Source organism: Macaca mulatta, chromosome 15 (assembly GCF_049350105.2).
Source record: "Macaca mulatta isolate MMU2019108-1 chromosome 15, T2T-MMU8v2.0, whole genome shotgun sequence".
In the NCBI taxonomy this organism is placed as follows: Eukaryota; Metazoa; Chordata; class Mammalia; order Primates; family Cercopithecidae; genus Macaca; species Macaca mulatta.
Window position 1 is genome coordinate 90,353,567 of NC_133420.1, and position 13,861 is coordinate 90,367,427.

Here is a 13,861-nt window from a genome sequence, read left to right on the forward strand (position 1 = left end):
CAGCATCACTCTGATATGAAAACATGGCAAAGAAACAATGAAAAAGAAAACTACAGGCCAATATCCCTGATAAACATAAACACAAAAATCCTCAACAAAACACAAGCAAACCAAATTCAACAGCACATCAAAAACTTAATTTAGGCTGGGTGCAGTGGCTCATGCCTATAATCCCAGCACTTTGGAAGACTGAGGCAGGAGGACCCATTGAACCCAGGAGTTTGGGACCAGCCTGGGCAACATAGGGTGACCCCATCTCTCCAAAAAATAATTAGCCAGGTATAGTGGTGTGTGCCTGTAGTCCCACCTACTCAGAAGGCTGAGGTGGGAGGATGGTTTGAGCCCAGGAGGCTGAGGCTGCAGTGAGCCGTGATCACACCACTGCACTTCAGTCTGGGCAACAGTGCAAGACCATGTCTCAAAAAAAAAAAGTTAATTGTGATCATGTAGGCTTTATTTCTGGGATTCAAGTTTGTTCAACATATTCAAATCAATAAATGTGATTCACTACATAAACAGAATTAAAAAACAAAAACCATATGATCATCTCAGTAGACATGGAAAAAGTTTTCGATAGAATCCAACATCCCTTCATGTTTTGTTTATACGTTTTTTTCTGTGAAATATAACACATACAAAATGCATAAAACATGTGTAAATGTAATTCCATGAATAACTGTATGTGAACACCCATATCACCACCCAGTTGAAAATTAAACCTTACTATAATAATACCTAAAGGCCTCCCATGTATTACTTCCTGATTCCAAACCACTAATGTCCTCCGAAAAGTAACTATATCCTAGCTTTTCTGATAATCATTTCCTTGTTTCTCTTCACTTTCATCAAGTATTCACAAATTACATATCTCAGTTTTCTTTTTTATACTGTAAATGAATGGAATCATATTTTATGCATTTCCTATATCTAGCTTCTATCATTCGACATTATGACAGTAAGATTACCATGTAAATGTAGTTATAGTTTATTCATTTTCATTGATGTCTAGTATTCCATTGTATATTTTACTCTTGGTGGACATTTATTGTTTCTAGCTCAAGTCTATTACAAACAGTGCTGCTGGGAAATCTTTTGTGTATATCCTGATGTGTATGTCCATCATTTCCTAAGAGCTGCATTGCTGGTTAATGGAGTATTCATATCACTTCAGTGTTACCAGATGATTCCATACTGCTTTCAAGAAATGCTTGTAACAGTTTTTCAAAGCTTTACCTTTGGTAGTTTGAGTCCTAAAATGTAATGCATGTGGATTAACCAGTTTCTTTTCTTCATCCTAATCAAATTCCCCGTAGAAGAGATACATTTTCTCTTCAGCCCTCCTTGACTCAGCTAATTTGTTATTTTAGAATACGGTAATTTTAGAACCCCACATTCAGATATCAGTTAAAGAAACAAATTTCTAATTAAGTGACAAATCAACTTTTAAAATGGGCACCCTTGATACAGAGCTTAAATGATGTCCTAAGAGCTCTCTCTCTCTCTCTTTCTTTCTCTCTTCTTCTCTTCCTCCTGTTTTTATTCCCTCCCCCATGTCTTATCTTTAGTCATTTGGTAGGGAAGATGACATCCAAAGTACCATCTTCCCACCTTCCAATCCATGTGAAAAGAGACAATCTGTCCTGCATGTTTTCATAGGAAAGTCCCAAGGTGGCACATATTAGCCTCGCTGAATCATGTGCCTTCTCTGTCAGGGTTGTTCAGAGGGCAGAGCACCTAGACTGACCACCTCATCAAAACCACACAGAGTGATTCTGCAAAGGAAATGATGCCCATGTGTGTATATGACTTGGTCTCACCAAGTAATTATTTGTTCACTTATGTCTTACCTTCCTTGAAGGAGTCTTTCATATCTTTGTTCCCATTGTCCAACAGGATGGTTAGCACATAAAAGGAGCTAAATAAAAGTTTGTTAAATGAATTAGAAAGAAGAAATGGCTCTTTTTACATACTCCAATGTAAAAGATACTTTATGAGAACCGATGTTGACATAAAGGGGAGATGATTTAAAAATACATAAAATGACATCGCATTGACTGGATTTTTCCACATACAGTAAATTTCACATATATTCCTATATAATTATTGCTGCAGAATACATACTTTTTCTTATTTTGCTTTGTTTGGAAGCAGGGTTTTCATGCTGTCATGGTGAGTGAATGTTTTCTAAACTGTCACATGGGGTACTTAGAGAAATGGAAACTGCAGTCCTGGATTCTGTGTTTCAAACAGTGCCAGATGCTGTGAAGTCATATGCAGATGTCTTTACATCGACAAAATTATAGTAACAGTTGGGCTTCTTTGTCTGAATATTTCTGCTTAGAAGGGTTAAGTAGCCTAGCAGGCAGTGGAAACTAAAACCTTCTGTTCAGCTATGGGGCACAAATGATGAAATCAGCCACAGTGGTTGCTTAGTTAATGTCCTCAACCTTGATGCAGAAGGGCTGCCTTGATGAATGTAAAACATGTGCCTGGTGGAAGTCAGAGCACAGGGCATGCTTACTGTTGACTACTAGAGACAGTGATACTTGCAGGTGCAAGGCTGACTCTGACCTAGTTGAAAGAATTACAGAACTAGGCCAAACGGGAGGAGTATTCCAGGATCGAGGTCAGTCATTTCCCAACATGTTCTGCAACTGAAATGACCGTGATGACACTGGAAAAGAATGTAAGACCTCAAGTGGCCTTTGGCTTGATTTTCTTGCAACTTTTGTTTCTAATTCAATCCACAAAGATACTGTTGTGTTTTATGTACATCTGCCCTTTGTCCCTGAAACAGCCTTTCTTTTCATTGTCCACCTGGAAAGCTCGCAGTCATATATCAAATATAAGCTTGCAATGTATCTCCTCTCTGAAGTCTTTCCCCGTCACGCTAGGCAACTTAGGTGTTCCTTCCACTCTGGATTTTACTGAACCTTATGCATGTCTTTTTGGCAGCTGGTATTTCATTATATTATATACTACTTATTATATATTAATTGTAATTGATTGTTGATATTTGACTCTCTAGTGGACAATGAGTGCCTTAAAGCAATAGAATTTTTCTTTTCGTCTTTGTACTGCAATCCCAGGAACAAGGTAAAACTTTATAAATATTACTGAATAGATTTATTAATGATTTCATATAGTACCTTGGAGTTTTCCAAGTGCTTTCTTATCCAGTACCTCATTTAATAACTCAACAATGCTGTGTGATACACAAATCACATATAATTATCACCATTTTACTGATTAGGAAACTGAATCATCAAAATGACACATAATTTGCTAGCTTCAATAGTTTATGAATGTCAAAATTAAGCTAGAAAGCAGGTCTCTGGCTTCAGCCAGAGTCTATGTTGAGCCTTTAGTTTTCCCACAGACTAAAGAGTCACTGCCTCAGGGCTAACAGATCTTTAAAATGGAGCTAGGGCAGCTAGAATGCTTTCTTCAATACTTCAATATGTGATCTTCAGCTCTGTTTTTAATACACGACATCTTCTTCTATCTTCCAACTGCACTTTGAACCTTGGATATCAGATTTCTGGGTACCCATGTCAGAATGTGGCCTGGATTTCTTTTACTGATCCTGCTGCCTATGCAAAGCCCAGTGTCCTAGTACACGTCCCTGTTACTGGGACCACCTCTCTCTCTGAATATACCAGAGGTTCCTAAGTATGGCAGCCCAGTGATCCTACCATTACACTGCAGCTCCACACATTTCTAACTGTATCATGAATTAGCAATCATGATAACTAATGATAATAACTAATATTTCTCAGTGTTTGCCTTGTTCCACACACAGTGTTCAATAAGTACTACCTTATCTGTTCCTGAGGACAAAACTCATGACCTAGAACTAATACTATCACCATTGTACAAAGAAGGAAATTGAGGCTTAGAGAAGTTATGTGACATGCCCCAGGTGACACAGCTAGTAAATTTCCAAGGAAATATGAACTAAAAGGCATCTAATTTCTGAAAGCATTCCTTTTAACCCTACAATATTGGTAAATTTCTGTAAAATCAACCATTATACTGGGTAAATAAATGAACGTGTGCATAATGTGACTGGGGAAAGAAAGATGATGTTGTACACTTGTCACCTGATAGGTGAGGTACTCGATAAATACTGCTGGAATAACATTTTCATGCCCAAGCTCTAATTTAGTTAATGTTATAAAACTGAGAATGTTTTAGCAGCTCCATCTACATGCCCTGGAGGAAAATATTTGTTTTTAAATATTCTAAAGCACTCAAAAGTGTTCAAGATCATGAAACTTTATCTATTTGGCTTAGTGGAGGATTTGATAAGAAATATAGCTGCTTTCCAAAGGAAATACTCAATGATTCTTTCATTAAAATTAATTCCCAACTTACTGCACCTAAATATAGACTTTATTTTAAACAACTACTAAATGCAAATGGTTAAAATCATGTTAATCTTCTAACACAGCATCTGATACTTGTACTTGTGATGTTTCAAGACTTTGGATGAAGCCCAAAATGCCTACCATGGTGATTCTTAAGGCTTTTGATTTCTGATCGCTGCTCTCCTCCTCTCCCTCTTTCTCCATTTGAGCTCTTCAAATTCTCCAAAATGTTACACTCCATGTTTTGCCCAGGACTTACATGTATTGTTTCTTCTTCCCCCACTATTTTCCTTGCTCTCCTCAACTCATATATCAAATCTTGAAGTAAAAGTCCATTTCTCAGGGATCCCTTCTCCTGAGCCCTCACTGTAAGTTTTTTCCCCATTACATGTTTCCTGCTGTTCTTCCAAACACTCATAGCACCCATAAAAACTTTTCCGGGGTTCATCTTCTGGCATCTTTCACCATGTCTTGCACATGATGGGTGCTCAATGAATATTTGATAAATGAATGAATGAAGGCATTCCTGTGCTAAAGCAGGTGTTGTGTCAATAGCCATTGTCACAACAAGATAATATGAAAGCAAGTATGTCTTGACTTAGTGAGTGTGTTGGGCATTTGGAATCAGATATGTGCTTCCTTGAGGACCTGTCTCAGTTGCCGTGATCATATAAGGTACATTGGGCTGAAAGTGATAAGAAACTCAACTCTAACTAACTTAAAACAAAATTCATTGGCTCACATAGTAGGAAGACTAGAAGGAGGTGTGGACTTTCAGGGAATTTGATCAAGTGGCTGATCCCTATGATCTTACCTCTCAGACAATATCTCCAGTCCTTTTCCATTGTGGTTATGGGATGATGTCAGTAGCAGTTAAGACTGCATGCTTCTTCAGGCATGTCCAGTGAGAAGCGCTGAGAGACACTTTCTCTTCTGAATCTCTTAGAAAAGTTTGGAAAAAAAGAAAAACACTTGTTTGAGAAACAACTAGGCTCCATTCCTTCTGTACCTTGTTGGCTCAAATCCAGCTACGTGTCTGTTTCTCAAATATTTACTATCATTTAGGAAGGCTCAGTGGCTCAGGCCTTGGTTTCTGAGTCAGTCATCGACATGGATAATGGGTTTACCATGATTGGTTTCCTTGGTCTGCTCCTGGGCCATCACATTGCTGAATTCTAAATGGCTAGAGATTAGGGCAAAATGTCTACTACTATCATCTTCTCAAAACTGTACCAATATTATGCTCATCACTTTGATTTTTTTTTGAAAAGGCTAAACATCAAAGTTCAGTCAGATGCTATATCAAAATCAAAATTCATTCTGGGAGGAAAGTAGAAATTATTCTTATGAGGGAGAGTGTATGGAACATTTTTTTTTTTTTTTTTTTTTTGAGACGGAGTCTTGCTGTGCCCCAGGCTGGAGTGCAGTGGCGCGATCTCGGCTCACTGCAAGCTCCGCCCCGCCGGTTTCACGCCATTCTCCTGCCTCAGCCTCCCGAGTAGCTGGGACTACAGGCGCCCGCCACCTCACCCGGCTAATTTTCTTGTATTTTTAGTAGAGACGGGGTTTCACCGGGTTAGCCAGGATGGTCTCGATCTCCTGACCTCGTGATCCGCCCATCTCGGCCTCCCAAAGTGCTGGGATTACAGGCTTGAGCCACCGCGCCCGGCCGTATGGAACATTTGTGTCCCCACATCTTCCGTGTTCAGGCAGAGAGAGAAGTGGCAAGCAGGACACAAGGAAGCAAATGAGGCATCATGAGTCTCCAGATACATAACTTCTGTTTTGAGAGCAAATTCTGGCACCCGTCTCGTATTTAAAAGCACACATTTAGCACCTGCAACATGGAGGGATCTTGACCAGTCACTTGGGGTACTGGAATTAAAATAAAGATATTTAAAGTTTCATTTACAGAACAAATGATTAGCATTACATTTTAAGGAGCATATAATGAATGGTTCTTCCCCTGCTAAGGTATTACTTTTCATCACTTCTTTTTGTGATCTTCTGAAGATCTAAATGCACTCTAAGGTAAAGAATGGTCTTCTTTTTCTGAGAATGATATATATATATATATTTTTCATTTGGGACTATAGTTTTCCTTTCTGTTTTGTCCTCCATATGTCCTCATAAATATAATTCTGGCACTGGAATTCAGACAGCACTTCCCAGCACTTGCATACTCAGCATTAGGCCACTAAGATATGAGATCATGTAAGCTCTGTGCCATTTAATCACTTTATATTCCTTTAACAAATGAGTATTGAGTGCCTACTATGTGTGAGACACTGTGCCAGGTGCTTTGAGCTGCAGATGAGATATACATCTTGTCTTTGAAGAGCTTATAATAGCATCAGGAGCAAAACTGACTAAAGATACAAGGAATTGTGCAATAAATGCAAATCGTATGGTGCCCCAAAATAAGTACTAAAGACAGTGATTTGATGAGAGGTTGCTTGCATGGTTGAGAAGTGCTTCAGGACAGAATACTTGAACTAGGACTTATAGTGGACAGGGTTTGATTTTGGCTGAGCAGAGTCAGCATTTCAAAAACAGAACAGAAGGAAACATTAAAGAAAGTAGGCTTGAGTAAGGTATTCAGTAAGGAAATACTGAATGTAGAAAGGCTAGAAAAAAAAATGAAGATCCCTGCTGTGGAATAAAGCATTCTCAACTTGGAAAGAAACTCTAAACCAGATTACAGAGGGCCTAGAACACTCTATTTTAAAAATTTGAATGTTTTCCTGGAGGAGTAGGGAGCCCCAGAAAATATGGGGACTATATTTAGATAATAAAAGGATGAAAGTTACGTGAAAGTTATATGAAAGGAAAATCCCTGTTTGTGATGAAACCTAGCTGGGAGAGAGTCAAGATTCATCTATTGTCATAGTGCAGCTTTGTCAAGGAAAGGATTTGACTATTGATGTAGTAAAGGGACTAGTCAGTGGTAAAGAAAGAAAAGAATCTCACAACAGGATTTAAATAGTTAGCTTACATCACCGAGTTATCCTTATTGTCATTAATGCAGGGACATGAAAGTGGGTGTCAAAGGAATTCCCAAGCCTGGCTTCACATTAGAATCATCTGCAGAGTTTTGAAAGATAGCAATGTTTAGGCCTCCCGAATAATTAGTCTTGAGTGGGGCCTGGGTAATTGGTAGTTTATAAAAGCAAACTGCATCAAGGGTTAAGATACACTGAGACAGATGATGGTGGGTTCAGTTTCTGTGAAAATCCTCTCCTATTGCAGATATATTTTATCGGGATTTTTTAGAGGGAGGGAGGCAGGAACAGAATGAAAGAAATGTTCTGCTTCTGTCATGGTTGGTGGAGTTCAGGAGTTTGATAACTGCTCCCCTATTGTGAAGCATGTTACATAGCTCCAATCCTTGATCCTGACTTTTAAAAATACAATCCAGCACAAGCAGTGTGCTGTTGTTTTTCAAAGAAATTTGCATATAGCCCACTAGTCACTTCTATATTCTAAACTTACAGAACAGTTTCTCACTCAGAGGATTATTCATTTGCTTCTTCTTTGTTAAAAAAAAAAAAAGAAAGAAAGAAAAAAGGAAAAAGAAAAACAGATTATGTATTCATTTGTTTACAGGAAAAAAGAAAATGTAAAATTATAGTCATCAGGTGTATTAAACATGAATAATGTTAAGTATTAGTCCAAAGTGTATGGTTTTTATTTTTCTTTTTTCTTTCTTTGAAGAAAAATCATCTTGTGCTTTATATGGATAAACATCAGGAGGTGATAGACTTTATTCATGGCTGTTTCTCTGCATAAATGCTGTATTCTTCAAGAAAAACATTTATAATCAAGAGCTTTATCCCTTTCACTCTCCCCACACTCTTTGTTCACACTGGGAGGTCAGCACCTTATGTTTCTGACATTGTAATTTATTGCTGCTGGAAAGATTGAGCATTTGTATAGGATTTCCACCATAATTCAGCTTTGTTGCAAAGTCTTACCAAGTATAACTTCTTAAGAATACTTTCTAAGGGATACTTGATGGAATTCAAAAACGGCCAGATATATTTGGACTCAGCAAATGGGTATAAATATAAATAGTATGGAGACAGATTTAATGTAAAATAAGGTGTGTGTATATGCATAGATATGCAAATGAATGCTATATGTAGGTCTAAGGCATGAGTTTCTTTTCTTCTTTAGCAAAGGACAGTTACATTTAAGATGATTTAATGAGTTAGCACTATATATGTTACAGGAGTTAGTTGTGTGTGAAATACTTTTTTTAATTAAAAGGCATACATTTTAGATTTCAAATTCTGATGTTTCAAAATGTGATAAAGAATTTTAAAGACTTCTGTCTTTTTGCCTTGTGTTTTGAAAATAAGCTTCTATGGAAGCTAATTTTAAAAAAACAAAAAAACAAAAACAAACAAACAAACAAAAACCAGAAATAGCTTATCAGAGGAAGCGTCATTCTGTTCAAGGCTCAAGGGAAGCTTATAAGGAAGAGCAACTTAGGAAAGGGCACTTCCATTTCCCTGAGAGCGGAGCATTTATGCTGGTGATTGTCTTTCAAATGAGCTCTGCCCCTGTCCTTTACCCATTACTGATAGCTGTGATACCGGAATAATTGAGTCTAAGAGTTTATAGTCTGAGCACAAAGGGACACCCCTGAGTAGGACTATCTCTATCCATCCAAGCAGATGGTATCTCAAGATCTCCTGTCTCCGAGAATCCATAAGTATCCTTTACTTTCAAGGCTTTCTCTCAAATGTTTTAACAAACCTAGCCAACTTTTTCATATTCTGACCTCACTGGAGCTAAAGAACAGCTGGCCTACATTTTCCTAATAATAGCTCTTCATATTTTTTAAGAGTATTATTATAGCCCACTTCAGCTATATCTCTTCCAGACCAAATAATGTCAACTCTTTCGTCTTATATCAAGTTTCCTCTCCATCAATTTATTGCTTTTTTCTTAGATGCTGCCTAATTTTTCAATATTGTTTTAAAAGTATAACAGCCTGGAGTGAACACAAATGTTTCACAAGACTACAGAAGATGAATCTGAGAAAGAACATGGTTGTCTATATTCTGCATCTGTAGTGATAACCAACTTTGGTAGGTTTCTTTAAAATAAGTTACAGTTTTTGCACAGATTATTTTCATTATTTACTCATATTGTTCATTTTTCTTCAATGCAATCTTTACATTGAGACCTTGAGTCCATTGTTTTTATCTACGTTGTATACCTAAAGAGAAAACCATTATCATTTATCTAAATGCCCAAGAAAACAGAAAGCAATGGAATCAAAACTGGACCCAAGGACTTCTTTGCATACTAATATGTTGGTTTTGAAACTCATCCTGTTACTTCTCACTGGAACAGCTCTCCAAAGCGCAAGCCCACTAGTCAGCCTCTTTAGCTGGGTGGTTTTTTGTTTTTGCTGTTTTGCATTATTGTACTATGATTTTTTTCCCCCATGTTTACCACTTTCTTCTTTCTCTCTTTTTTGACTTTTACCTTAGAATTGTGGAGAATATGTGCAGGTTTGTTACAAAGGTATATTTTGTGATACTGAAGTTTGGGATATGATTGAAATTGTAACCCAGGTAGTAAGCATAGTACCCAATAGGTAGTTTTTCAGCCCTTGCCTCCTCTCTTTCTCCCATGTAGTAGTCCCCGGTGTCTTCTGCTCCTTTTTTTTTTATGTCCATGTGTACTTAGTGTTTAACTCCCACCTATAGGTGAGAACATGTAGTATTTGGTTTTCTGTTTCTGCATTAGTTCATTTAGGATAATGGCCTTCAGCTGCATGTATGTTGCTGTGAAGAACATGATTTTGTTCTTTTTAATGGCTGCATTGTATTCCATGGTATATAAGTACTGCATTTTCTTTAGCCATTCCATCATGAATGAGCGCCTGGATTGATTCCAAGTTTTTCCTATTGTGAACAGCACTGCAATGAACATGTGAGTGCATGTGTCCTTTCGGTAGAATGATTTCTTTTACTTTGGGTATATAACTAGTAATGGCATTGCTGGGTCGAATTATAGCAATGTTTAAAGTTCTCTAAGAAGTCCCCAAACTGCTTTCCACAGTGGCAGGACTAATTACATTCCCACCAGTGTATAAGTGTCCCCTTCTCTTTGCAGCCTTGCCAATATCTGTCATTTCTGACTTTTTAATAAAAGCCATTCTGATTGGTATGAGATGGCATGTCATTGTGGTTTTGAGTTGCATTTCTCTGATGATTAGTGATGTGGAACATTTTTTTCATATGTTTGTGGGTTGCTTGTATGTCTTCTGTTAAGAAGTGTCCATGTCCTTTGCTACATTTTTTTTTTTTTTTGAGACGGAGTCTCGCTCTGTCGCCCAGGCTGAAGTGCAGTGGCGCGATCTCGGCTCACTGCAAGCTCCGCCTCCCGGGTTCACGCCATTCTCCTGCCTCAGCCTCCCGAGTAGCTGGGACTACAGGCGCCCACAACCGCGCCCGGCTAATTTTTTGTATTTTTAGTAGAGACGGGGTTTCACCGTGGTCTCGATCTCCTGACCTTGTGATCCACCCGCCTCGGCCTCCCAAAGTGCTGGGATTACAGGCGTGAGCCACCGCGCCCGGCCCTTTGCTACATTTTAATTGAGTTATTTGTTTTTGACTTTTTGATGTATTTAAGTTCCTTATACATTCTGGATATTAGACCTGAGAGATGCCTAATTTGTGAACTTTTTCTCCCACTCTGTAGGTTGTCTGTTTACTCCCTTGATGATTTCTCTTGCTGTACTGAAGCTCTTTAATTAGGTCCCCACTTATCAATTTTTGTTTTTGTTGCAATTGCTTTTGAGGGCTTAGCTATAAATTCTTTGCCAAGACTGACATCAAGAAGGGTATTTATTCCTAGGTTTTGTGTGAAGATGTTTATAGTGTGAGGTCTTTAATCCATCCTTAGTTAATTTTTGCATATGGTGATAGGTAGAGATCCAGTTTCATTCTTCTGCATATGGATAGCCAGTTATCTATCTGGGCGTTTCTCATTTCTCAGCTGTAACAGCCCTTCTCCTGGGATGTACCTTTCTGAAACTCCCACGTTTCACTCACACTTTTGTACAAATGTGCCACAGGAAACTGCATAGTCACCCTTGTTATGAGCTCCCATAGCATCCTGCACATCTCCTACAGTAACCAAAAGCATATATTTTATCTGAAAAAAACTATTCTAAAATATAATTCATTGCTTTATATTATAAAATTGTTGGAATGGAGGAACAAAAAACAGCCACAGATTTCTGGGTCTGCAAACATTTTATTGCAGTAGGTACAACCTAACATATACTAAAAGTTGTTTTGAAACAGAAGTCAGTGAAAGATCAATTGATTCTTCTTTGTTACGCTTTTATTGCTTATATGAATCTTGGGACTTCAGGTTATATCATATTAAGAGTGAGCAAAAAAAAAAAATCGTAAACTGTTTAAATTCCTTTATTTTCTTTCACCTTTTTATTATTTTTTGCCACATGACCACTTCTACCTAGAATTCAATCTTTCATGAAAATCTTAATTTTTCAATACCTTTAAGAACCAAATAAATATTTTTTTCTTTCTGTAAAGATACCTCTGCCCCCTGCTTGACTGGTTACCTACAACCTGTTGAATTAATTTTCTTGAAGCTCCTGGATTATAGAATCTCCATCATTACCATTTAAAGTTAATCAGAAACCACTGGGATCAAAGAAAGCTTCATTTCCCCATGCTTATTGATTTGGGATAATGTGTGACTATGTGTATGTATGCACATGTTAAACATCAGCCCAACATTTATAGTTATGTTTAGTTGATATGGTTTAAGAGTATAGGTAAAACATATTGATTATATGGTTAATTCAAGAAAAGTTGCCCTGTGCATTCCTTTTTAGAATACTGCAAATAAAATGCAGCACTTTGATGACAATTACTTATATTAATATGCTGAATTTTTAGCTGTGTGTTCCAAGGTCCATGAGATTTGACATATAAGAACATGCATTAATTATCAGTTTGTTTCTTCAACAAGTATCTATTAGAGGTTGGTACTTAATGTGTAGAAGTGAACAAAACAAAACAAAGAAGTGAGCAAAACAAAGTCCCTGCCCTCATGAAGCTCACATTATTTTAGTGGGGGAGGCAATTCGGAATTATAGAGAGAGAACATTAATCAGAGAGAAATAAGGTAAATAGTTACAGTCAAGTAAGGGAAGACTACTCTTTCATATATATTGTTGTATATGTGTGTAAATATATATATATATTTTCTATATATATATATATATATATATATTTTCATGAATGGCCTTTCAGAAATCAATTGAGCAGAGACCAATGAATGAATTAGGGAAGCAGTGTTGTACACCATAGTAACTTCTTTGGAATTCATTTCAAGTGTGATTAGAAACTCATTGGAGAATTTTGAGCAGGAGACAATTTTCACTGCTGTGTGAATGGAGAATACAGGACAAACGTGGAATTAGAGAAACAAAATGATTCTTGTCATTTTCCACACAAGAACTTGGGGTGAACTTGGGTGCTGTGGTGATAGTGTTGGGAAGTTAGACCCTAGATGTATTGTATCTGAAAGTAAATCAGACAAGATTCCCTAATTGCCTGAATGAAAGAATGGAGTCAAGAATAATTTCAAGGTTTCTGGCCTGAGCAACTGCGTGACTAGCAGTGCAATAAAGAACATTAGACACAGGAGATGGGAGATGGAAGATCAAGAATTTGGTTGTGATATGCTGAATGTGAAACAGCTACTAGGTAACAAAGTAGAAATATCAAGTATATTGTCAGCTACATGAATCGAGATTTCAGTAGAAAGTTCAGTGCTTGAAGTTAACAGCCTACAGATTATACTGGGTTCAATCAGATAACCTACATGTTAAGGAGGAAAAAGAAGAAAGACTGAAGTCTGAGTCCTGGCATATTCCTATGTTTAGGGGACTGAAAAAAAAAAAAAAGGAGGATCCAGCAGAGAAATAGTTAAGAAGGAGTGGCCCATATGGTAAGAAAAAAACTAGAGAAGTGTAGTATACACGAAAGACTGTGGAAAAACTTTTCAAGTAGTTGATGTCTACCAACACTTGCTTTCTGTTTCTCCTCTTCCTCTCTCTCTCTCTCTCTCTCACACACACACACACACACTCTTCTTTTTCCTAAACAAATGGCTTAACACAACCACATAAACTTTTAGCCTTAAAATAAGAAAGATAATATTCACGTTATGTAAGACTCTTTACTTACTGAAAGGATTCCAAAAACATATCTTTAAATAATGAACTCTTCCAGCCTATCCCAAGTAGGATTCAACTATCAAAACTTTTCTGAAATACTTTTCTGTTGTAAAGCATGCTGGAACTCTGAAATGGCCTTGCAAAGTATATTTGCAGTGGTCAGAAACTGGCAATAAAATCTGAACAAGTAGAGTAGGTGGACCCAGGTTCTAGTCTTGGCTCTGACACGTAGTAGCTTAACCATTCAACTAAA